The sequence below is a fragment of the Triticum urartu genome, chromosome 1A (genome assembly GCF_056163025.1).
Source record: "Triticum urartu cultivar PI428250 chromosome 1A, HENAU_Tu73, whole genome shotgun sequence".
NCBI classification, from domain to species: Eukaryota; Viridiplantae; Streptophyta; class Magnoliopsida; order Poales; family Poaceae; genus Triticum; species Triticum urartu.
This window is the reverse complement of record NC_141873.1, coordinates 470,182,170-470,208,568: the sequence shown is the minus strand read 5'-3', so window position 1 is coordinate 470,208,568 and position 26,399 is coordinate 470,182,170.

Sequence of the window (26,399 nt, the reverse complement as noted above, 5' to 3'; positions counted from 1 at the left end):
TTGAGTTGAGCCTCTACCACCCGGTTCAAGTCCAGGACGTCCGGTTCCACCTACAGGAGGGACTCGATGGCAGCGGCATCTGCGTGTTCCGCTTCGAGTTTGAGCCTCCGCCGCCCGGTTCATGTCCAGGACGTCCGGTTCCGCCTGTAGGAGGGCCTCGATGGCAGCGGCATCTGCGCGCTCCACATAAAGTTGAGCCTCCGCCGCCCAGTTCACATCCACGACATCCGGTTCCGCCTGCAGGAGAGCCTCGATGGCAGCGACATGCGTGCGCTCCGCGTCGAGTTGAGCCTCTGCCTCCCAGTCCTCCTTTAGTATCGCGAGGTTGAACCGTGATACGTCTCCAAAGTATCTATAATTTATGAAGTATGCATGCTATTATATTATCTGTTTTGGATGTTTATGGGCTTTACTAAACACTTTTATATTATTTTTGGGACTAACCTATTAACCGGAGACCCAGCCCAAATTGTTGTTTTCTTGCCTATTTCAGTGTTTTGAAGAAAAGGAATATCAAACGGAGTCCAAACGGAATGAAATCTTCGGGAGAGTTATTTTTGGAACGGAAGCAATCCAGGAGACTTGGAGTAGACGTCAGGGAAGCTTCGAGGAAGCCACGAGCCAGGGAGGCGCGCCCTACCCACTGGGTGCGCCCCCACCATCGCGGGCCCCTCGTGGCTCCCCTGACCGACTTCTTTCGCCTATATATGTCCAGATACCCTAAACACATCGAGGAGCAGATTAGATCGGGAGTTCCGCCGCCAGAAGCCTCCGTAGCCACGAAAAACCATTCTAGACCCGTTCCGGCACCCTACCAGAGGGGGGGGGTTCCCTCTCCGGTGGCCATCTTCATCATCCCGGCACTCTCCATGACGAGGAGGGAGTAGTTCACCCTCGGGGCTGAGGGTATGTACCAATAGCTATGTGTTTGATCTCTCTCTCTCTCTCTGTCTCTCTCTCTTTCTCTTTCTCTCTCTGTCTCTCTCGTGTTCTTGAGATGGTACTATCTTGATGTATCGCGAGATTTGCTATTACAGTTGGATCTTATGATGTTTCCCCCGCTCTACTCTCTTGTAATGGATTGAGTTTCCCTTTGAAGTGATTTTATCAGATTGAGTCATTAAGGATTTGAGAACACTTGATGTATGTCTTGCATGTGCTTATCTATGGTGACATTGGGATATTCATGTGATCCACTTGATGTATGTTTTGGTGATCAACTTGCGGGTTCCGCTCATGAACTTATGCATAGGGGTTGGCACACGTTTTCGTCTTGACTCTCCGGTAGAAACTTTGGGGCACTCTTTTAAGTACTGTCTATTGGTTGAATTGATGAATTTGAGATTGTTTGATGCATATCGTATAATCATACCTACGGATACTTGAGGTGATAATGGATTATCTAGGTGACATTAGGGTTTTGGTTGATATGTGTCTTAAGGTGTTATTCTAGTACAAACTCTTGAATAGATCAATCCAAAAGAATAACTTTGAGGTGTTTTCGTACCCTACAATAATCTCTTCGTTGGTTCTCCGCTATTAGTGACTTTGGAGTGACTCTTTGTTGCATGTTGAGGGATAGTTATATGATCCAATTATGTTATTATTGTTGAGAGACCTTGCACTAGTGAAAGTATGAACCCTGGGCCTTGTTTCCTAGCATTGCCATACCGTTTACGCTCACTTTTATCATTAGTTACCATGCTGTTTTTATATTTTCAGATTACAAAAACCTATATCTATCATCCATATTTCACTTGTATCACCATCTCTTTACCGAACTAGTGCACCTATACAATTTACCATTGTATTGGGTGTGTTGGGGACACAAGAGACTCTTTGTTATTTGGTTGCAGGGTTGCTTGAGAGAGACCGTCTTCATCCTACGCCTCCCACGGATTGACAAACCTTAGGTCATCCACTTGAGGGAAATTTGCTACTGTCCTACAAACCTCTGCACTTGGAGGCCCAACAACGTCTACAAGAAGAAGGTTGTGTAGTAGACATCAAGCTCTTTTCTGGCGCCATTGCCGGGGATGTTAGCGCTTCAAGGTATATCTTTAGATATTGCAATCGAATCTTTTTGTTTCTTGTTTTATCACTAATTTAGTCTATAAAAGAAAACTACAAAAAAATGGAATTAAGGATGCCTCATATGCTTCATCTTTTCAATGTCTTTCGTGAAAATAAGGATTCCGATAATTGTGCTCAAGTGCTAGCAGAAGAATGCATTAGAATATTTGGCACTAAATATTTGAATGATGAGCATGATTGCAACGTTGTTAGTATGAATTCCATGGATATCTATGATGCAAATGATATGCAAAACCAGAAGCTTGGGGATGCTATGTTTGATTAAGATGGTATTTTTTTGTCCCCCAAGTTTTGATGAGCAAATTTATTTTGATGATAGCATGCCTCCTATTTATGTTGATTATATTGATGAAAGTGGGTTTGGAAGAGTGTCAACTTTAGGAAGTAATGATCCCACTATATTGGAGGGTGTTGAATCTTATTGTGATAATTATGAAAGTGGGTTTGGAGAGTTCATGACTTTAGTTAATGTTAATCCCACTATTTTGGAAGAGTGTCAACTTTGCATACTTGTAGATCTTGAAAATAATGCTTTATGTGATGGTTATATTGTTGAATTCATTCATGATGCTACTGAAAATTATTATGATGGAGGAACATATGCTTGTAGGAATTGCAATAATATCAAGTTTCCTCTCTATGTGCTTAAAGTTCTGAAGTTATGCTTGTTTTGCCTTCCTATGTAGTTGATTATTGTTCCCATAAGTTGTTTGCCCACAAAATCCCTATGCATAGGAAGTGGGTTAGACTTAAATGTGCTAGTCATATTCTTCATGATGCTCTCTTTATATTTCAATTCTTATCTTTTATGTGAGCATCATTGAAGTCATCATGCCTAGCTAGGGGCGTTAAACGATAGCGCTTGTTGGGAGCCAACCCAATTTTATTTTTATTCTTTCCTGTTTTCTCATGTTTAGTAATAAATAATTCATCTAGCCTCTGTTTAGATGTGCTTTTATGCTTTTAATTAGTGTTTGTGCCAAGTAGAACCTTTGGGAAGACTTGGGAAAAGTCTTTGCGATCTTGCTGTAAAAAACAGAAACTTTAGCGCTCACGAGATTTGCTGCCTTTTTTTAATGGAGCGTGATATTTAGTTAATTCTTTTTTCAGATGATTAATAGACAAATTATTCACGTCCAGCAATTTATTTTAGAATTTTTGGGGTTCCAGAAGTATTCGAAACCTACAGATTACTACAGACTGTTCTATTTTTGACAGATTCTGTCTTCCGTGTGTTGTTTGCTTATTTTGATGATTCTATGGCTAGTAATAGAGTTTATGAACCATAGAAAAGTTGGAATACAGTAGGTTTAACACCAATATAAATAAAGAATGAGTTCATTACAGTACCTTGAAGGGGTGGTTTGTATTCTTTTACTAACGGAGCTCATGAGTTTTCTGTTAAGTTTTGGGTTGTGAAGTTTTCAAGTTTTGGGTAAAGATTCGATGGACTATGGAATAAGGAGTGGCAAGAGCCTAATCTTGGGGATGCCCAAGGCACCCCAAGGTAAAATTCAAGGAAAATCAAGAGCCTAAGCTTGGGGATGCCCCGGAAGGCATCCCCTCTTTCGTCTTCGTTCATCGGTAACTTTACTTGGAGCTATATTTTTATTCACCACATGATATGTGTTTTGCTTGGAGCGTCAATTTATTTTGTTAGGATTTGATTTATGTTATTTAGGACAATGTTTTGCATCTTTTATTTCAATAAAAGTGGCATTGATAGCCTTTACTATGCCTATTTTACAAGTCTTCATGTTGCTGTTTGAAAACAGAAAGTTTACCACTGTTGGAAAAAATCCCTAGAAAAGTCAGAATGTGATAAAATGTTGAAACCTTTTGCATAATAAGCTCTGATAAATTTAATACAGTGGGAATTTTCTTTCATAATTTTTGGAGATAGGGAAGTATGGATCTTGTTGCATTCTTTACAGACTGTCCTGTTTAGGCAGATTGCTGTTATGTTTGCATATATTTGCTTCTTTAATGATTCTATTTGAGGATATGACTATTAAATATGCAGAGGCATTTAGTATGCAATGTTGAATAATAATTTTAGTGATTTGCTACAGTAGAGTATGATAGGGTGTTTGCATTGGTTTATACTAACTTATCTCACGAGTCCTTGTTGAGTTTTGTGTGGATGAAACTTTTGAGATTTAGGGAGACCGTGATATGAGAGGAATTAAGGAGACACAAAAGCTTAAGCTTGGGGATTACCAAGCCATCCCAAGATAATATTTCAAGAAGTCTCAAGTGTCTAAGCTTGTGGATGCCCCGGTTGGCATCCCACCTTTCTTCTTCAACAACTATCGGTTAATATCGGGTGATCCTAAGTTTTTGCTTCTTCACATGATGTTGCTATTCTTAGATGTCATTTTATTTTGTTTTTCTTGCTGTTTGAATAAATTTTCAAGATCTGAAATTATTAAATGGGAGAGTCTTCACATAGCTAAATAATTATTTAACTAATCATTGATCTTCACTTATATCTTTCGGAGTAGTTTGTTATTCATTCACGTGCTTCACTTATATCCTATGAGTAAATAGTTGAATGAATTGAATATAATAAATATGAAATTATATATGTTTCATATGCTTATCCCATGGGGAGTAATGACTTCACATATAAGAAGTAGAGGTGGTAAATTTATTGAAGGTTAGCAAACATTGTATTGGTCACTTGAACAATTCATGAAAGAATATTGAGGGAAGAGAGATTTCACATATAAATATACTATCTTGGACATCTTTTGTAATTGTGAGCACTCATTAAAATATGACATGTTAAAAGGTAGATGTTGGACAAGCAAGACAACGTAATGGGTTATGTTTTCTTATATCTGAAATAAAGTATATTGTCATGGATCATTCAACATGCTGAGCTTGCCTTTCCCCCTCATGCTAGCCAAATTCTTTGCACCAAGTAGAGATACTGCTTGTGCTTCCAAACATCCCTTAAACCAGTATTGCCATGAGAGTCCACCATACCTACCTATGGATTGAGTAAGATCCTTCAAGCAAGTTGTCATCGGTGCATGCAATAAAAATTGCTCTCTAAATATGTATGATCTATTAGTGTGGAGAAAATAAGCTTTATACGATCTTGTGATTTGGAAGCAATAAAAGCGACGGACTGCATAATAAAGGTCCTATCACAAGTGGCAATATAAAGTGACGTTCTTTCGCTTTAAGATTTTGTGCATCCAACTATAAAAGCACATGACAGCCTATGCTTCCCTCTGCGAAGGGCCTATCTTTTATTCTTGTCTTATACCTTATGCAAGAGTCATGGTGATCTTCACCTTTCCTTTTTACATTTTATCCTTTGCCAAGCACATTGTGTTGGAAAGATCCCGATATATATATATATATCCAATTGGATGTAACGCATCATGAACTACTATTGTTGACATTACCCTTGAGGTAAAAGGTTGGGAGGCAAATCTATAAGCGCCTATCTTTCTCTATGTCTGATTAAAACTTTGAACCCATAAATATTACGTGAGTGTTAGCAATTGTGAAAGACTAAATGATAGTTGAGTATGTGAAGTTTGCTGAATCAAAGCTCTGACATAGACCCTTCTTGAAAATAAGATGAATTGTAATTGTTTGATGACTAATAACACAATTTGTTAGTTTTCAAGAAAGTTTATGATCTATACTTTAACATGTGAATAGCTTGTTACTTGATCATGAGGAGTCCTAGGAGTTGATCTACTATTATGATATATAATGATGCTAGAACAGGTGATTGAAATTACCATTGATCAAACTTGTGCACCTGCTAGCATTCACACTTCATAAAGTCTTTCTTTTATCATTTACCTACTCGAGGACGAGCAGGAATTAAGCTTGGGGATGCTAATACGTCTCCAACGTATCTATAATTTATGAAGTATTCATGCTATTATATTATCTGTTTTGGATGTTTATGGTATTTACTAAACACTTTTATATTATTTTTGGGACTAACCTATTAACCGGAGGCCCAACCCAAATTGTTGTTTTCTTGCCTATTTCAGTGTTTCGAAGAAAAGGAATATCAAACGGAGTCCAAATGGAATGAAACCTTGGGAGAGTTATTTTTGGAACGGAAGCAATCCAGGAGACTTGGAGTAGACATCGGGGAAGCTTCAAGGAAGCCACGAGGCAGGGAGGCACGCCCTACCCCCTGGGCGCGCCCCCACCCTCGTGGGCCCCTCGTGGCTCCCCTAACCGACTTCTTTTGCCTATATATGTCCATATACCCTAAAAACATCGGGGAGGAGAACAGATTGGGAGTTCCGCCGCCAGAAGCCTCTGTAGCCACCGAAAACCAATCTAGACCCGTTCTAGCACCCTGCCGGAGGGGGGGGATCCCTCTCCAGTGGCCATCTTCATCATCCCGGCGCTCTCCATGACGAGGAGGGAGTAGTTCACCCTCGGGGCTAAGGGTATGTACCAGTAGCTATGTGTTTGATCTCTCTCTCTCTCTCTCGTGTTCTTGAGATGGTACGATCTTGATGTATCGCGAGCTTTGCTATTATAGTTGGATCTTATCATGTCTCTCCCCCTCTAGTCTCTTGTAATGGATTGAATTTTCCCTTTGAAGTGATCTTATCAGATTGAGTCTTTAAGGATTTGAGAACACATGATGTATGTCTTGCATGTGCTTATCTGTGGTGACATTGGGATATTCATGTGATCCACATGATGTATGTTTTGGTGATCAACTTGCGGGTTCCGCTCGTGAACTTATGCATAGGGGTTGGCAACGTTTTCGTTTTGACTCTCCGGTAGAAACTTTGGGGCACTCTTTTAAGTACTTTGTGTTGGTTGAATAGATGAATCTGAGATTGTTTGATGCATATCGTATAATCATACCCATGGATACTTGAGGTGACATTGGAGTATCTTGGTGACATTAGGGTTTTGGTTGATATGTGTCTTAAGGTGTTATTCTAGTACGAACTCTTGAATAGATCGATCCAAAAGAATAACTTTGAGGTGGTTTCATACCCTACAATAATCTCTTCGTTTGTTCTCCGCTATTAGTGACTTTGGAGTGATTCTTTGTTGCATGTTGAGGGATAGTTATTTGATCCAATTATGTTATTATTGTTGAGAAAACTTGCACTAGTGAAAGTATGAACCCTAGGCCTTGTTTCCTAGCATTGCAATACGTTTATGCTCACTTTTATCATTAGTTACCTTGCTGTTTTTATATTTTCAGATCACAAAAACCTATATCTATCATCCATATTGCACTTGTATCGCCATCTCTTCACCCAACTAGTGGACCTATACAATTTACCATTGTATTGGGTGTGTTGGGGACACATGAGACTCTTTGTTATTTGGTTGCAGGGTTGCTTGAGAGAGACCATCTTCATCCTACGCCTCCCACAGATTGATAAACCTCAGGTCATCCACTTGAGGGAAATTTGCTACTGTCCAACAAACCTCTGCACTTGGAGGCCCAACAACGTCTACAAGAAGAAGGTTGTGAGTAGACATCAAACCGCTGGTCCGCCTGCACCGTGGGGGACCCGTACGCTAGCATGAAGTCGATGTCCATCGTCTCATACCCATCGGGGTCTTCTGCGCCGTGACCTCTGCCATTGTGACACCCCGAGTCCGACGCGCCAGGTATCTTCCAGTTATTCACTGTTGTTTCCTTGTCATTCACTTGCGTGTTGCATTGTGTCTTGTCATCATGTGCATTGCATCATCATGTTTTCAAAACTTGCATCCATCTGGGTCTCTCAGTTCTTTCTATTGTCCGTTCTGAGCCCAATCACACTCGCATGTGCCCGTGGCATGTCTGGAATATTTTTTATAAGTGGCCAGAAAATGTTCTCCAAATGGGATGAAAGTTTGCACGTGGTGTTGTTATGTTGTTAGTAGGTAGCCTGCCAAGTTTCATCGCATTCGGAGTCTGTTTGACGCCCCAACGGTTAACTATAGCAGCATTGTAGCCGGTCTAACGTCGGACGTTTTCGGTCTCCGGAAACGGTTGCCGGGTTGTACTTCTCTTCTCTCCTCTCAGTCTATGGCCCTCTACACAACCCACTAGCCCACCTCTGCTACCCCTCTCCGTTTTGGACCGCCAGATGGCGATCGAACGGTCCGAAAACGGACCAAAACCCCCTCTCCTTGCCCATTCCTATAAATGGATACTCTCGCCTCCAATTATTGAAACCCTAGCCATCACCCCTCGTTTTCCATGCCCTCCACGGTGCCACCGCCACTTGGCACCTCCTCTTCCACCTCCCAGCCGCCGCACCCCGCGCAGTACATCCGGGGCCCGTCCGGGCCCGTACGCCGCCGCTTCGCTGCAGTGCCCGCAGCCACAGGAGGAGGCCGAGCTCCTCTCTCCGTCCAGCCCCGCCACTGGCCAGCAAGCCACCGGAGTCGCCGTCGGCGACCACATCTAGGCCAGGCCGCCCCTCGACCCTCTCCCTCCTTTCCTCTTCCCCATCCTCTAACTCACCTCGCTGGCTCTCTCTTTCTCTCCCACAGGTAACATCACGCCCCACCACCATTCATCCGGCACTCTGCCTCGCCGTCGGCCTGCTCTGGCCAGATCCGGGCCAGGCGACCCGGATCCGAGCTCCACCACCGCAGATCCAACCTTCCTTCGCCTCCCTGACCGGACCCGCCATCCCATGTCGCCGTTGACCGCTGGAACCGCCGCCGCTGCTTTCCCGTGCAAAAGGAGGACGAGCCCCTTGCCCTCGTGCCTCCTCTGCTCGGACGCGCATGGGACTGCGTCGCCCGATCAAGCCGGCCCTTGTGCTCCCTGGGCCTCCTCCTCTCGCATGGGATACTAGCACATATATTCCAGCAAGTTCCACATATATTCCAGCAAGTTCCACTTTGCTGATTTTACTCTGATGCTTAAGGTTTTCCCGTTATATCTACACTATGATCTGTGTAGCTGCTTTGTGTCCCACTAGCAGTAGTCCACTCTTGAAGCTAAACACTGCAATGACTTACAAAATTGGCACCAAGGCATTGAGTGCCATTCTGGATGCAATGAAACTCATACGCTCCCCACATGTTGATTCTTGTATAGAATATGATCCTAATGACTATTCTAACCTCGAGGAGTCAAAGGCAGATGGCTTGCCCTATTCACCCATCAAGGTGCCTGTTCTAATTGGGCAATGTTTTATTGATTGCCGGTATCTTGCATATGTTGTCTTGCATTTCTTCTACTTTGTTGCACCGCCATCTGCTTAGTTTACTCATCATATATGTCGAGATGCCATGCCCATCCATTATCAATACATATTCCATCTGTCATCATACCATGTTTTTCCACTCAAATGCTGTTCTGGTGCATCAGACATAAAAAAGGAAGAGGGTGATTGCCAAACCTGAAGGAGCACCAGCAAAGTCCTTGAAAAACGTGGTGGTGCCGGAGAAATCAGACAGCACCCCACTTATATGGGTTGTACAACCAGTGACACAAAACGTAGGACCGACTCTAGCAGACTGTACCCATACTTCACAGGCCACACCATGAGCCCCGCCACACAGGACCTGCACTCCAGCAAAAGGTATACCAATTTCATTTTCCATAGCACTAGTTGTACCATAGAAAAATCCCACTCCTGCAAAAAGTACAACAAGTCCACCGCCCGAAGACCTATCCCAACTGCAGAGACGGCCAATTCCTACAGATTGGAACCCCATTCCATTTATTCCCAGTTTAAAAGACCATGCTTTCAATGTTGTTAGGGACTACGTGCATATATTCCCATCATGGGAAGATTATTGTGAAGACAAACACCATTTTCACATCTTCCTGTCCAACTTACGTGTAAGTGCTATTATTCATGGTTATTATTTTCCTATGTTCTGCTGATTTAACACATCGATGATTTACATTACATTGTTGTAACTAGGTGAGGGTCAATCTGGATAGTCATGACGAGCAAAGCTTGCTTGTGCTTTTCAAGGAAGCATTGCAGCAGTATCGCTGTTACCTGAGGAAATCACACTTTGATGGAAAGTCTATAAACGAATTTCTGGTGAAGTATCCTGTGCTAAATTTAGAAGACATTGAATGGAAAAACCATGTTATGAACTGGTCTCGTTCCCAGGATAAGGTACTGTCTATAAAATCACATGACAATTTGAACTTCTACCTTTCTGCATGTCCCTTATGGATCTTTTTTGCAGGAAATTTTCTCAAAGAAGAATTCCGGTTTGACAAGAACGACAGGATATCGCAAATATGCTGCCCGCTGCTTTGCTCTTGTTAGTACATGTTGTCCTGTATCACTGTACTTGCATACATACCTGGTTCATTATGTGACAGCAGTATGCATGATAGCTTGCTTATCAATTGTTCGCTCCAAATTATCTGATCTGTATGAATGTTACAGTAGTGTATAATATATCCAATGCCAATGTTTTTTAGCTCTGCATTGTTCTTGTAAGTACATGTTGTCCTTTATCAATGTACTTATAATGACAGGTAGTTGTTCATGTACCATCACTCTGGCCCCCCCCATCACTCTTCAGTACCAACCTTATAATGACAGGTAGTTGTTCATGTACCAACTCTGAGCATGGAACTAAAAGACGTTCGAGCCTAGCTTGCAGACTCTGAGAAGGAGAATAAGCGGCTTCGATGCGACATTTTTCAGTAAGTGCTTCAACAAATCCTTTGGAAGGAGTTCGGCGGAGAAGCCGGCTAACAGCGTTATGTCTGTAGGTATGCTAACGGGTCGTCCCGTGGAGGAAATGCCCGGGTCTACGAGTGATCTTCTATCCGAGCTCTCACAACTGCACGAACAAGTTCGGTAGGTGATGCAAAGTGTTGCCCAGGCCTTGTGTCCATCTGTCTCCTTGCCAGAAGGCATTGCAGAGCTTACGGAGAAGCTCAAGGGAGCACGGCGGTGCTTCTGATTATGGAAGATATCGGCCTGCCATCAAGGTGCCAGGGAAGCCCGGGCCATGGTGAAGACGCGGTATACCAAGGCTGACCCAAATCACATGGCCGAGGTCGGACCTGTGGGGCCCGACGAAAAAGAGATTCCCGTTATCTGAGTTTATGGGCAAGTAGAATTAGCCGCAAAGTATTCCCAACAGGATTATAAGCTAGACTGCCTGTTGGATGGTATAGAAGAGGAATTAAGTCAGTCTGCATGACTATGTAATTAAAGTGACATGTATAATGCCTTCTAGCCGGATTGTAGATCATTTGTCATGGCGGACCTTTTCGCTTCAACCTCGGGACCCGATAGTCGAGAGTGTATCCGAATACCTGCTCAGTTATATAAGAACCGGGGTATGCGTGGAGACCAGGCGTAGGGGTCATTAGTGCTTGAACAGGCAAGTGCCCAACTAGTTATGTTGTATTACATGGGTAGCAAGAAACATCTTCCCGAGAGAATAGCTCCGTTAAGGGTTCCTTTTCCTGGGTATGCATGCCCTAAAGTGCGTGTCCGGACTGCGATAGGAAACGCAGGAAAAAACATCTGGGGGCACACATGGAAAATAAATAAAAATCATCTTTTGTTCGTCGACCGAATATTCCTTAAGAACGCTAGCTTTCGGCCTCACCCAATCTGAGGTACACATCCGGCTGACCTGGCAGTAACAATCGCAGAGGTGCTCCCCTTATGCCCTAGCCGAATTAACGGGAACGTAGGGCATAAATACAAGAGCTATGCAACCTAGCTTGGCCAAAACTTAAGTCATATCGATGTATATAATGGCGGGAAAAAGGGTACATGCGGAAGTATAGCACATGTGCGGGGCATGAGGCCTAGATAAATAACTATACTTCTGTGAAAGAAGCCCCCAAGTATGATGAGCGTGGCTAGTGCATCTATAATGTGCAAGCGCGGCACAAGTTGGCCCTTGAAGGCCTAGAGAAGGAATGAAAGAAATAGAGAAAGAAAAAAAAAGACAGATAATGTATATGCAAAAAATGGACAGAGGAAGGGGACAAACATAGGGTCCGGCGCTAGGCATAGAATCTTCGGAGTCTGGCCGTGTTCCATGGGTTCGGCTCGAGTCGATTAGTCGATGCATCCCGCAGTCGGTACGCTCCACCAGTCAGAACGTGGTCAATAATGAAGGGACCTTCCCATTTGGGCTCAAGCTTGTTCTTTTGCTTATCCAGCAGGCGTAGAACTAGTTTGCCAACGTTATAAGTTTTGGCACGTACTTCTCTGCTTTGGTATCTGCGAGCCTGTTGCTGATAAAATGCGGAACGGGCTTTTGCTACGTCGCGCTCCTCCTCCAGGGTGTCCAAACTGTCCTGCCGATTGAGCTCGGCTTCTCTTTCTTCGTACATGCGCACTCGAGGTGAGTCATGAATAATGTCACAAGGCAAGACTGCCTCTGGGCCGTACACCATAAAGAAGGGTGTATATCCGGTACTACGATTCGGCGTGGTCTGCAGCCCCTAGAGTATGGAGTCAAGCTCCTCTACCCAGTGCGTGCTAGACTCCGCTACGGAACGCACTAATCTGGGTTTAATGCCGCTCATTATAAGACCGTTTGCTCGCTCAACTTGGCCGTTGGTTTGTGGGTGGTAACTGAAGCATAATCGAGCTTGATGCCCATTTTGCTGCACCAGAGTTTTACCTCATCGGCCGTGAAGTTCATGCCGTTGTCAGTGATGATGCTGTGGGGACGCCATAACAGTGTACGGCCCCGGATATGAAGTCTATCACCGGTCTTGATTCGGCTGTTTTAACAGGTTTGGCCTCTATCCATTTGGTGAATTTATCCACCATGACCAGTAAGTATTTTTTCTTGTAGGTTCCCCCTTTAAGGGGTCCAACCATGTCGAGCCCCCAGACCACGAAGGGCCACGTAATGGGGATTGTTTGGAGGGCGGTGGGTGGCATGTGGCTTTGATTTGCAAAGAGCTGGCAACCGGTGCAACGTTGGACCAAGTCCTGTGCATCTGCCCGGGCCGTTGGCCAATAGAATCCTGTACGGAAGGCCTTGCTTACAAGAGCCCGGGTAGCAGCGTGGTGACCGCCGAGTCCGGCATGAGTTTCTGCCAAAAGGTTCTGCACTTCCTCTTCGGAGATGCACCTTTGAAGGACTCCGGTAGTGCTTTTTTGGTACAATTCTCCCTCATGGACCCTGTAGGCCTTCGATCGCCGCACTATCCAGCGTGCCTCATTTTGGTCCTCCGGAAGTTCCTGTCTAGTTAGGTAGGCCAGGAATGGTTCTGTCCACGGGGAAATGATGGCCATTATTTCATGGGTTGAAGGTGTTATTTCCGTGGCAGAGCCTCTGATTGTGTGAGAGTGTTCGGTATCGGGTATTTTGGCCCGGTCTGGACTGTTGTTACAGGTGTCCCCTTCCCATACTACGGATGGCTTGAACAGCCTCTCCAGAAATATGTTGGGGGGGACCGCATCGCGTTTTGCACCGATGCGGGCGAGGATATCCGCTGCCTGATTGTTTTCCCGAGCCACATGGTGAAATTCAAGCCCCTCGAACCAAGCTGACATTTTTAGGACGGCATTTCTATAGGCCGCCATTTTCGGATCCTTGGCATCGAAGTCTCCATTTATTTGGGATATTGCGAGGTTTGAATCCCCACGCACCTCCATGCGTTGAATGCCCATGGAGACTGCCATCCGAAGACCATGCAACAGAGCTTCGTATTCGGCTGCGTTGTTGGAGTCTGTATACAATATTTGCAGTACATACTGAACGGTATCTCCGGTTGGGGACGTCAGGACGACGCCAGCCCCTAGACCAGCCAACATTTTAGAACCGTTGAAGTGCATGATCCAATTGGAGTATGCGCCATACTCTTTAGGGAGTTCGGCCTCCGTCCATTCAGCGACAAAGTTGGCCAATACTTGTGACTTAATGGCTCGCCGAGGTATGTATGTTATGTCGAATGGGAGGAGCTCAATGGACCATTTGGCAATCCGGCCTATAGCGTCGCGGTTGTTTATAATATCATTAAGTGGCACTTCCGAGGCTACTGTAATCGAACACTCTTGAAAGTAGTGTCGCAGCTTCCGGGATGCCATGAATACCGCATAAGCTATCTTTTGATAATGTCGGTACCATGATTTGCATGGAGTGAGGACAGTGGATACATAGTATACTGGGTTTTGAAGAGGGAATTTATGTCCGTCAGCTTCTTGTTCGACGACGAGCACTGCACTTACAACTTGATGAGTTACCGCAATGTACAACAGCATTGGTTCGCCGATGTTTGGCGCGGCCAGGATTGGGTTGGTTGCCAAAATGGCTTTTATTTCTTCCAATCCGGCTGTGGCAGCATCCATCCACTAGAGGTGTTCGGTGCGCCGAAGGAGGTGATAAAGGGGTAAAGCCTTTTCTCCTAAGTGGGAGATAAAGCGGCTGAGAGCCGCCACACATCCAGTCAATTTCTAGATTTGTTTGAGGTCCGTTGGGATAGCCAACTGTGAAAGAGCTCGGATTTTGGCCAGATTAGCTTCAATCCCTCTACTGAAGACAATGAAGCCCAAGAGCTTTCCTGCTGGTACGCCGAAAATGCATTTTTCCGGATTGAGCTTGATGTCGTATGTTCGGAGGTTGTCGAATGTGAGCCTCAAGTCGTCTATTAGAGAGTCGACGTGTTTGGTTTTAATGACCACATCGTCTACATATGCCTCTACTGTTTTGCCGATCTATTTCTCCAGACAAGTCTGGATCATGTGCTGATATGTTGTGCCGGCGTTTTTGAGCCCAAAAGGCATTGTGTTGAAACAAAAGGGGCCGTATGGTGTTATAAATGCCGTTGCGGCTTGGTCGGATTCCGCCATCTTGATTTGGTGGTAGCCGGAGTATGCGTCGAGGAAACACAATGACTCGTGTCCTGCGGTAGCATCAATAATTTGATCAATGCGGGGGAGGGGGAAGGGATCCTTTGGGCAAGCCTTGTTGCGGTCCGTGAAATCGACGCATAGGCTCCAGGATTTGTCCTTCTTTGGTACCATCACCAGGTTTGCTAGCCAATCTGGGTGTTTTATCTCTCTGATGAATCCGGCCTCCAATAACTTGGCTAGTTCCTGTCCCATGGCCTGTCTCTTAGGTTCAGAGAAACGCCGAAGAGCCTGCTTGACTGGGTTGAATCCCTTTAGGATATTGAGACTATGCTCGGCCAGCCTGCGTGGGATTCCTAGCATGTCTGAGGGGTGCCAAGCGAATATGTCCCAATTCTAGCGCAGGAAATCTCGTACTGCGGCGTCCACGGCAGGGCTTAACTGTTCCCCTATGGAGGCTGTTTTTGTAGGGTCCGTTGGGTGGACTTGGAATTTGACTATTTCATCCGCTGGTTTGAAAGAGGTGGACTTGGATCTCTTGTCGAGTATTACGTCGTCCCTGTCCACCGTGGAGCGTAGCGCCATTAATTCCTAGGCCGAAAGGGCCTCGGATAATGCTTCGAGGGCCAATGCGGCTGTTTTGTTTTCGGCGCGGAGTGCTATGCCCGGATCACTAGCGAGGGTGATGATTCCGTTGGGCCTAGGCATTTTGAGCTTCATGTACCCATAATGGGGTATGGCTTGGAAGGTCGTGAATGCCTCCCGCCCTAAAAGGGCGTGATATCCATACTGAACGGGGCCACTTGGAATGTAATTTCTTCAGACCTATAGTTCTCCGGAGTGCCGAATACCACATCTAGTGTGATTTTCCCAGCACAGCGTGCTTCCCGACTGGGGATGATTCCTCTGAAGGTTGTGCTGCTTTGCGCAACACGGTTCTAGTCTATTTCCATTTTTTGAAGGGTTTCCTCATAGCTGAGGTTTAATCCACTGCCGCCGTCCATGAGTACTTTGGTGAGTCGAAAGCCGTCCACAATTGGACTGAGGACCAGTGCAGCTGGTGCTTGGGTAGTTCGGAATTTAGGTTCGTCACTGGCATTGAAGGTAATAGCCGTGTCACTCCATGGATTCATTGCTGCCACGTGGCAAATTTCGGCGAGGCTGCAGAGTGTTCGCTTGCGCCTATTGTTAGATGCGAAGGTTTCAAAAACTGTTAATACCGTATTGTTATCTATGGGATGGTGCTATGTGGTATTCGGGATAAGAAGATCCTCGCCACTTTTGGCCACCTGCCGGAGTAGCCAACATGCTCTAAGGCTGTGTGTTGGTATGGTATCCGCTGTACTAAGAATTTTGCAGAGTCCGTTAAGCCATCCCTCTAGTATGGTTCCATGCCCTGTAGAGGGTTTTGTTTTCTTTGCAACTAGCACAGGTGTCTTATGATAGTGCACCCTTTTACTTCGGACTGGGTGTATATTCGGAGCCGGATTATCCCAAAATTTCAATTGGGTTTTCCAGGCGCTTTCCGTCGCACAGTACTTTCGTACTATGGACGCCAAATTAGCGAAGCGTGATATGTCACGGTGACTTAAGGCATTAAGGATTCCCTTGTCCGTCCAATTATTGCAGAAAAGTGAGATTGCATCTTCCTCACGACAGTCCTTAATCTTGTTCATCACAAGGAGGAATCTGGCCCAATAATGATGTACTGTTTCATGGGGATCTTGCCGGATGTGGGAAAGATCATTTATGTCTAGGTGGGTGGGTGGATTTGAGTCTGAATCCCTACCCGATCTGAGACCCAGGGGCCGAGGAGTTTCCAATCTTGGAAGTTTGGGTTCCGGAGTGCTGCCCGATAAGTCTGGCCCGCTGCCTGATTCTAGGTTCAGGGCTTGGGTGATGTCCTCCCGTAAGCGGGTATCCGGCTCGGAGAGCTTGGGAATCCGGACATAGTTAGTCATCAAAATAGAGGAAGAATTGCCGCACTGTTCCTCCACCACCGCAACGTGATGCGTGACCGATGGAGAGTTAATCTCCCTTTGATCGGGTTTAAGCCCAATCCGATCATAGTCTATAGCGACTCCCAAGGTAGCGATGCGATCCAAGAGCTCGTTTAGGGAAGAGAGCTCCATTGGATCCATCTGCTTGGCGAATTCCGAGCCGACATGGAGGCTGTTTTTGATGACCCGAGAAGTCATCGTCGGTGCTGCGGCCGAACAGGCGGTCATGACGAAACTGCCTAGCCGGAGAGTTTGGCCGACAGCCAGAGCTCCCCCAGTGGTAATGTTGTTTTTAACAACGAGATGAGGCATCCTTCCTTACGTCGACGTCACAGAGGAACTCTCAATGAAAGCACCAATGTCGGTGTCAAAACCGGCGGATCTCGGGTAGGGGGTCCCGAACTGTGCATCTAAGGCGGATGGTAACAGGAGGCAGGGGACATGATGTTTTCCCAGGTTCGGGCCCTCTTGATGGAGGTAAAACCCTATGTCCTGCTTGATTTATTCTTGATGATATGGGTATTACAAGAGTTGATATACCACGAGATCAGAGAGGCTAAACCCTAGAAGCTAGCCTATGGTATGATTGTATGTTGTCCTGCGGACTAAAACCCTCCGGTTTATATAAACACCCGAGGGGGCTAGGGTTACACAAGGTCGGTTACAAAGGAGGAGATATACATATCCGTATTGCCTAGCTTGCCTTCCACGCCAAGTAGAGTCCCATCCGGACACGGGACGAAGTCTTCAATCTTTTATCTTCATAGTCCAACAGTCCGGCCGAAGGATATAATCCGGCTGTCCGGATACCCCCTAATCCAGGACTCCCTCAGGGGGGAATAAAGAGGCTCAAAGCAGGCCTCACTCATTATTCATCCAAATTGGGGGAATTAGCGCTTCCGCGAAGAAGGATAACCAGGGAGAAGAATCTGAAATTCCCTCTCCCCAAGGAAGGAAGAGGACCACCTCTGAAGACCCGGAAACAAAGGTTTCCAAACGGGGGAAGAAATCTTCGCCAGAGGGTCCTGCCTCGGAAGGTACCCTTGTCGCACAATGCCCGCATGGGAGTCAACCCTCCACCGATCCGTAAGTAAACAAAAAGTACTTAATAGTAAAAATATCCTACATTACTTCTGAATACAATAACCGAAGCATGTATCTTGTAGTTCGGATCGTAGCCCTTCTCGACAGAGTTCGTCTTCGGGGGATCTTCTTCCGGAGATGATGGAGAGCAAAACACCTCCCCGTGCCACCCCGCCTCATGAGGTGGGCGACCCTGAAGTGTCGTCACGGAGGGTTTCTCCTGACCCGCCAAGGCCAGAGGGTAATCCTTCAGCCACCCGAAGTCCTCAGTATTCGGCTCCTAAAGAGAGCAACAGAAAGAGTCCGGAACCGTCCGGTGTGCGATCGGACGCACTAAAGGATCTTCTAGAGCAAGCGGCCATCTCAGAAGTGCATTGTATGCTAATGGGTACGGTGATTGAGAGGATTTCATCCGCCGAAAGCGGGTTGCATGAAGCTTTTATGAGTCTGCTGAAAGGCTTTGAGGTACGTGAAATAGTGTATGTTTTTGACAGTACTGCACATGTTAGGTGTGCCCTATGCAGATAGTTGCCCCTGAGACTCTGGTTGCCATTGAGAACGGCGGCAAACAGAGGATCATAGCCCCAGGTAATAATTAGGCCACCTTCATGTGCAGGTGGCTGAAGGTCCGGTGGCTAGCCGGACTGGTGAGTTTGCCGAGCTGAAGCGGCAACTTGATGCGGCAGATGCCGACATCATGCTTGTTAACAAGCGGCTCGACGAGGCACAGGGTATGTGATTTCTCTGGTGATCAACACATAGTAAGAGGAGCATGATGCTAGTATCTTTAATATATTGTGACTGCAGATGGAGCTGTCACCATGGAGACCCTTCGGGCGGAACTTGCCCGAGCCAAGGAACAAGCCAGAAATAGTGATGCGGCCGCTCTAAAGGCGGTCGAAGAGCTAAGGGCTGAAGAGGCTGCGCATTGCCAAAGCAAGGAAAAAATAGCCAAGATGGCCGTTGAGTTGAAAGATGCCGCCGACCGTTACCAGCTTCTTGAAAAAGAAAGCCGAGTGAAGGCGACGGACCTGGAGAAGGCCATGGTAGCAGCCAAGGAAGGCCGCGAGTTAAAACCAGAGAGGCGATGGAGGAGCTGCGTCAAGCTGGAGATATCACGACTGGGAAGCCCTTTTTGTTGCGGACGAAGTTCAGAGATCTGAAGTACGCCCCTCCTGATCAACTATGGAGTTCTATAGACGCGTACGTGGATTTGGCAGCCAGTGCCGCTGATGCAGCCGAGTACTTCAAGGATCAAAAAGATCATGAAGTGGAAAGGCTATTTTGGTCACAGTTCCATGTTCCTGTGCGTCCGCTGCTGTTAAATGAGCGAATGGCTGAGTGGGCCGAGCTCCATAGGTTGTCCGGGCTTGCCATGAGGTCTGTTGTGGATCATCTGTGGCCGGAAGGGCTAAGGCCGAATAGTTATTTTAACTTAGCGCAACAGTTCCTTGGTGTTGTGCCGCAGATCGACGCTATGAAGAGGTCGGCGTGCATAGAGGGTGCGTGTATGGCACTTGCCCGTGTCAAGACATACTGGGCAGAGATGGAGGCCACCACTATTGCAACCCGGAGTTCGGTCGTAGGCCGAGTATCTGCGGAGCACTACTTTGAAGAAGTCCTTGAAGGCGCTCATTCAATAGAGGCTCAGTTCTCGAAGAATATTATGTTCTAGTGACATGTATTCCCATTGTAAAAACAATGTTTTATTGAATTATAAAGGCTGTGTTTATACTTTTGCCTGGAAGTATTATGATGCCTCATGTGCGGCCGTTTATGTATATATGTATATAACCTGAAAGTTTGCAGTCGTCGGGTTCAGCCCCCACGCATATAATGCGGGGGTGTTCGCAAAAAACATGTATTCACACTTGATCCAACGTCTTGGTCCGTTAAGGAGGTGGTAGCACAGCGAATGAGGCAATCGGACTATTTTGCTTCAACACTTTCACTTAGCCATAGGAGTTTGACGGTGGGGCTACTATATAGCCCCTGGTACCTCCGCGCTCGTCCGAATACGGTGCGCGTACGTACATGACCGGAAAATGGAACTTCGTTAATGCGGAGGAATCCCGAAGATTCCGCTAAGTCATTGAGTGGTTGACCAGTCTCGTGCTTTATCAAGACAGTCAGTTTTCGGCTTTCTCTATTGAGGTGCTCATCCGGATGAACTAGGGCACAATCGTAGTAGTTCTCCCGATGCCGCCTTAGCCGATAGAGCGGAACATAAGGTAGCAAAACATGGGACCCGGGCAAACCTAACATTTGACCAAAGACATGATTCGGAGCTGATGCATATAAGGCCAAACTCACGACGCCGAACACTCCCTAAGGTATTCGATCTTTATAACATATGTCGGGCTGAACAATGCCCTTAATAATAAACCCAGAGTGTCCAAGTACGTGCAATATTCTTACGTGGCGAAATGCCAATAACGTCAGCATCCTTCTCGGTTGTATTGAGTATCCGTAGGATGTGAACAACAAGAGACAGTAAAATAGGTTTACGTATGGTCTTAATCAGAAAAGAAACCTTTAATCGGGTCCCTGCTGCACATCTGCGCCTGTGTCTTCATTGTGTCGTGTCCTGGACGGGTGTAGCACGATTGTCATTAGCCCTGATTACACGCGGCAAGCCCCTAGTACCGTCTATGAGGTTTTAACCATCAAACCAATCTCAGGTATATGTACTGCTTCGCTGGACTCGTGTAACCGTGTCCGCGATCTTGACGACCTGTCATTTATTCTGTTTGGTGAGGCCGTCTAGTGCTCGGCTATTAAAGCCGCCACACGTTCTTCTATGCATAGAGAACACTCAATATTTCCACTAACTGTGATGGTGCCATGTGGACCAGGCATCTTAAGCTTAAGAGAAGCGTAATGTGGTACAGCATTAAAATGAGCGAAAGCTGATATTTCGAGTAGTGCTTGATAGCCGCTTCGGAATGGAGCAATGTCGAAGTCTAACTTCTCACTTCGGTAGTTGTCGGGTGAACCGAATACAACCTCTAGTATTAGAGAGCCCGTGGAGCGGGCCTCTAGGCCTGGTATTACTCCCTTGAAGGTAGTATTACCGTGGTTGATTTTTATCGGTTCCATCCCTATTTTGCGGACTGTGTCCGGATATATCAGATTTAGACCACTGCCGCCGTCCATAAGGACTTGTGTGAGATGGTATCCGTTTATTATTGGGTCTAACACCAAGGAAGCCAATCTTTCATGCCGGATGCTTATCGGGTGATCCCTGCGATCAAAAGTGATCGGGCAGGCCAACCAAGGGTTGAAGTTAGGGGTGACGGGCTCTACGGCGTGTATGTCTCGGAGTGCATGTTTGCTTCTCCTCTTTGTCATGTGGATCATGTTTACTGTTTTAACCTCTAGTGGGAAATTTTTCTGTCTTCCAGTGTTTTGCTGGCGAGGTTCGTCCTCGTCTTCGCTTGGTGTCTCCCTCCCCTTGTGTTCGGCGTTTAGCTTATCGGCCTACTTGAAGACCCAGCATTCTCCATGGGTGTGATTTGCAGGTTTATTGGGGGTGCCATGAATCTGACATAGTTTGTCTAGAATCTTTCTTAGGCTGGACAGTCCATTTTTGCTGCCTTTGAAAGGCTTTTTCCGCTGACCTGGTCGAGAGCCCCTGAATCCGGCGTTTACCGCCGTATTATCTGGGTTGTCTTCCTTATTTCGACGCTTGCTTTTACTACGTCGTGGTTTTCCATTGCCATCCCTGACTTCAGATGTGCTTAGGTCGCTGGTGCTACTGCGGGCTAACCAGCTATCTTCTCCCGCGCAAAAGTGGGTCATGAGGCTTGTCAGGGATGCCATTGTTCTCGGTTTTTCTTGGCCGAGGTGTCTGGCGAGCCATTCGTCTCCACCACTAGGGAAATCCTAGCAGCAGTGCGGGTTTTGGGCCACTCAGTAGCGCGGGGACCGGCGCTACTAATAAGGCGCTACAGCTAACGTATAACGGTAGCGCCTGTTGTCCCATGCTACTGCTATACATGAATAGCTATAGCGCTCTTTAGAAAAGGGCGCTGATGATATTATCTGCAGCGCTTTTTACTGGGAAGCGCTACTGGTAAGGCGACGCTACTGCTAAATTTTCCCCCCTCGCTACTACTAGTTTTATTAGTTTTTTTCCCTACATTTTTTGTATTTGAATAGGCTTTATACAATAATCTTTAGCATATCATACACAAACAAATGTAATTATAGCATATACATACAATTAGTCTCAGAAAATCATGTCATCATCATAATCATCATCCAACACAAAGTGGTCTCTCGTCATCATCTTGAAAATAGCGATACAAGTCTCGATTACTTGCAAATACATCGTCATCCATCTAAACAATGATATACGCAAGAAGAGCTATCACTTTGAGTACATGAGTTTGTATCCCTCTCTCGCATTAGCGTGAACATAAACTAACTACTGCCTATCGCTCGGAAACCGGAGACCGATACACCTGGGCCTGACACTCTGGCCACTTGTCGTATATATACTCCTGGCGTAGCACTTCTTCGCCATCTATGATCTATGCACCTGCATCGTCACATGAGTCGATGATATGCAACATATATACTTGAGCAACAGAAAGAGACAGACTTGGCAAAAATAGAAACAACATATCATAAGCATAAATAACAAAGTTCATTGTACCCCAAAATGCCCTAACTACAGTGATTTTCGCTACTCGAGGAGGAGGACAATTTAATTACATCACAAACAAAGTTTCACCGTGCATAACTCAAAGTTTTGTCATACATAAAGTATGGACTAAACGGACACATTGTCATATATCGACAATCACTCCAACATGTCGTTCCATCCATCCAAGTCGGGGAGATAGTCCTCAAGCTTAGTGAAAGGCTTCATGTTGAGACGCTGAGAGGCTATCCATGTTCGGACGTCTTCCCGCAACATTTGTCCTTCTCCGTAGAACATCCCTGTTTTTACGACGACCTCCTTCATGATGATTTGGGCAAGTTCGCGCTGGATGTTATAGAACTCAGCTTGAAGTCGATGATCCTCGATATCTCCTATGTCCTTTGCCCATTGCAGAATATGGGCATCGCCAGATCTAGGTGACATGCGAAGGTTCTGGTGATCTCGTCTGTACTCCAGCATGTGTTGTAGGACATAGAATCCATCATTAAGAGAATCGTTCGGTTGTTGGATGTAGCAGAAGTCGGTGTTATGGCCGAAGGTGACCCTGCCGCCCCTTCTCTTCTTGTCCGTGACCTCTCCACCCCTTGCTTGGTAGTAAAACATAGCACTGTCAAGAACATCCTTGATGTGGGTGCAATCCTTTTTGTGAATGTTCTTCGACGAGTCCAAGTAAAGAGCGTGGGAGAATCGGGGGTACAGGGTGAGGAGGACAGCGCGCCTGCCGCTGCGCAAAATAAGTACACCTCAAATTAATTAGCCTCCACCGTGCAAATGAATGATTGAAATCGAAGGAAGGATAGCAACGCGGATGACTTACACGAGATGATAGGGCACGAGAATCGCCTCCTTGTCCTCATTGGCGAGCATGAAATTGACAATGTAATCCCTCACGTATTCACGATGCTTTGCGCAGACTCCCAGGAAGCCCTCGTGCATGTAGTATGGGTCAGCGACACAGATATAAGATATCTTCTCAACCCCGATGATGTAGTTCATGTGCAAGGCATAAAGGCGAACAAACATAAAATCTAGCTTCTTCATGTGAAACATGTCGAATATGTAATCGAATCGGAGGAAGAACTTACCCGTGGGGAGGCTGTCGACGTATGACATTTGCCGCGGAACGTTAACCACATAGAGTGGGTATCCTGGATCTTTCGAGGCGATGAGGCCTTTATCTACCCACACGCATCGTCATGAAGTCTCCTTAGATCGCCGAATCTAACCCGTAGCGCTGTTGCAGGTAGGATTGGTTGACCGGGGATATGCCATTTATCCGCATCGGTGATATCTATACGGTCCTGAAGCCGAGGCTGCTGAGGCGGCAGTATCATAGAATCAGCTTTTTTGCCTTTCCTCGCTCTCTTCCTAGACTACTTTACTACCGGAAGGTCGTCCATAATACGTTGAGACGGCAATTCAGGCACCGACTCATGACGCTCAAACCCTGAGGAGGCGCCAGTATAGACATACTGTTTAGCGCCATCATCATCCTCATCCATGGCGACGTCATCAGTGACTAATGGAGCCTCCTCCTTGCCCCGTCCGCTATCACCCAACCCGACACCCGACGCTAATTGGGTAGGTGGGGTGTTGATGTTCATACCTTGTTGAGGCTTCATGCTCGTGGGTGTGCTCCCGGCCGCCTCCAGACGAAGCAGACTCTTTGGCCACAACAGGACCCACCCATTGCAACAATCACCAAGCCGCCGCGGTGTCTCATCCTCATCCCCCACTAGTATTGGAGGAGGCAAATTCTCATGGCCGGGTTTGACACTGGCAACGGAAACCTTGAAGACGTTCGGGGGGATCGGCCGGCTGTAGAACAATGCTTCCTTCGGCTCCATTATCGTCGCCTTCCCCACGTCCACCTTTTGGTCGCCGATGGTGTACAATATGGTGCACGGGGTTTCTTTGGCCTGCAAAGAAAAGTCTGCGACATGAGACATCCGAAAGGCAACGAAAACGGGAGATTATACATTTATATTGAAGGGGGCCAGTGTGACAGATATCATGAGGGTGTCGAGCTTAGCCAAAGACGAAGCACCACCGAGCACGTCCGGTGCGGGACCTGATGCAGGAGCCGGTGCGGGAGCAGGTGCTGGTGCAACGCTAGTCGAGCTGTTCCCCAAGAACTCAGCAAGGGGAAAGTCCTCTGCATTTTTTTTAGATTTTTCCTTGTCCAAGTGAAAACGCCCGTCACCAAGGAAGTAGACAAATCTGCAACCACCTGTTTTGCGGCAGCTACCGCTGTTGCGACTGTCTGAGATGATTTCGTCTCAACCGCAATCTCAACCTTCTTGTCGATGTTTTCTTCAGTTAACCTCTGCCTTTCCTTTCTCTCCCCCGTGGTCTCACGGTAGTACTTCTTCCACGTGGCACCATCTCCGACACCGTGCACGCGTCCATACGATGGTCGAGTATCCACCGGTTGTCGTTTCAATATGTTCAACGCCTGGTTGAATGGAGTGTCCCACTTGGGCCTCGCCAATGCCTCAGACGGCGAGTCACTTTCGGCCGCAATCCAGTGCTGCTCTCTCTGCAAAAGGCATAAGGATCGTTTACAAATATGACTAAAGTGTGCAGTCGAATTGATCAAAAACTAAAATTACCAGCAGTCTCATGCACTCTGTAATGACCAGTTTTGTCTCGTAAACCTTCTTCACTAGGTCCCAACGGTGCCGGGCCCTGAGGACGTCACGCTCCCGCAGGACGGTGAAATCCTCCAAGGGCTCTGGGATGCCCAGACTCGCGGCTTCTTTGTCCTCCTTGGCCCATTTGGACCTCTTTCCGCCGTAACCACGGCTTCCGAGGTGGTGGCTCCCAATGTTCCTCCTTGAATATTTGAAACTGCTCTTCCGTGATTGTCGAATTATCCTTTACAATCTCGGAGTAGGGTTCCTTCTTGTCGATGATCTTTGCTTTCACTCAATTTTTCCAGGCGGCCAACGCGTCGCTATACTTGGTCATGGCGTGTTTGTTTATCTTCTTCATTACCGGGTCCTCATCTGGATCTTCATAATCCTTCTCATTCCGGCTCGGGAACAAGAATATCTGGTGAAACTTCTTTAGGAGGGAGCTCCTCATATTTTCTATCTTCTGTAGTTTCTCATCGTTGATGGTGGCAGTTGTCTGTACGATGCAGCCTATTTGATTGCCGTAGCATCGACGCGCTTCCTCGGGTGCCTTTGGCTCAAAATTGCCATCGTCCACCTCCGTGACCACCAGTCTAGTAGTCCTGAGTTTGTTAGGAGGTCGTTGCCTCTTTGCTTTCGGTTCTACACCAGCTCCGCTCCCCGAGGCAGCACCGGTCTCAGTCTCAGCACCGTTGTCGATGCCAGTCTGAGTCTCACTGCCGGTCTCAGTCTCAGCACCGGTCCGCGTGTCGGCAAGGCTAAAAAATTCGTCTGCCGCCCGGTAGACGTCGTCGCAATCATGAGAACCCTGTCCTTCATCGTTGCTAGCCATGTTTCCTACGATTAAATCTAGTCAATTAATTATAGACCTAATAAAATGAATAATGACATAAAAAGGTCTATTTTTTGCAGGAACGTTGACTCCTTCCCGGTGCGGCAAATCCTGGGCACTCGATATGTCCTAGTTTGTAGCACAAGTCATGCCGAAATTCTTGGAAAATTTCTACATGACCTTTGCTAAAAAAGTGGACAAATCGAGAACCTGAATTTTGCCGGAACGGAAATGAATCAACATTCTGGCAAAACATAGGCCACTCGGCTTCATACCCTGGAAACAACAAAAGGCCACTTGGGCACAATCGAA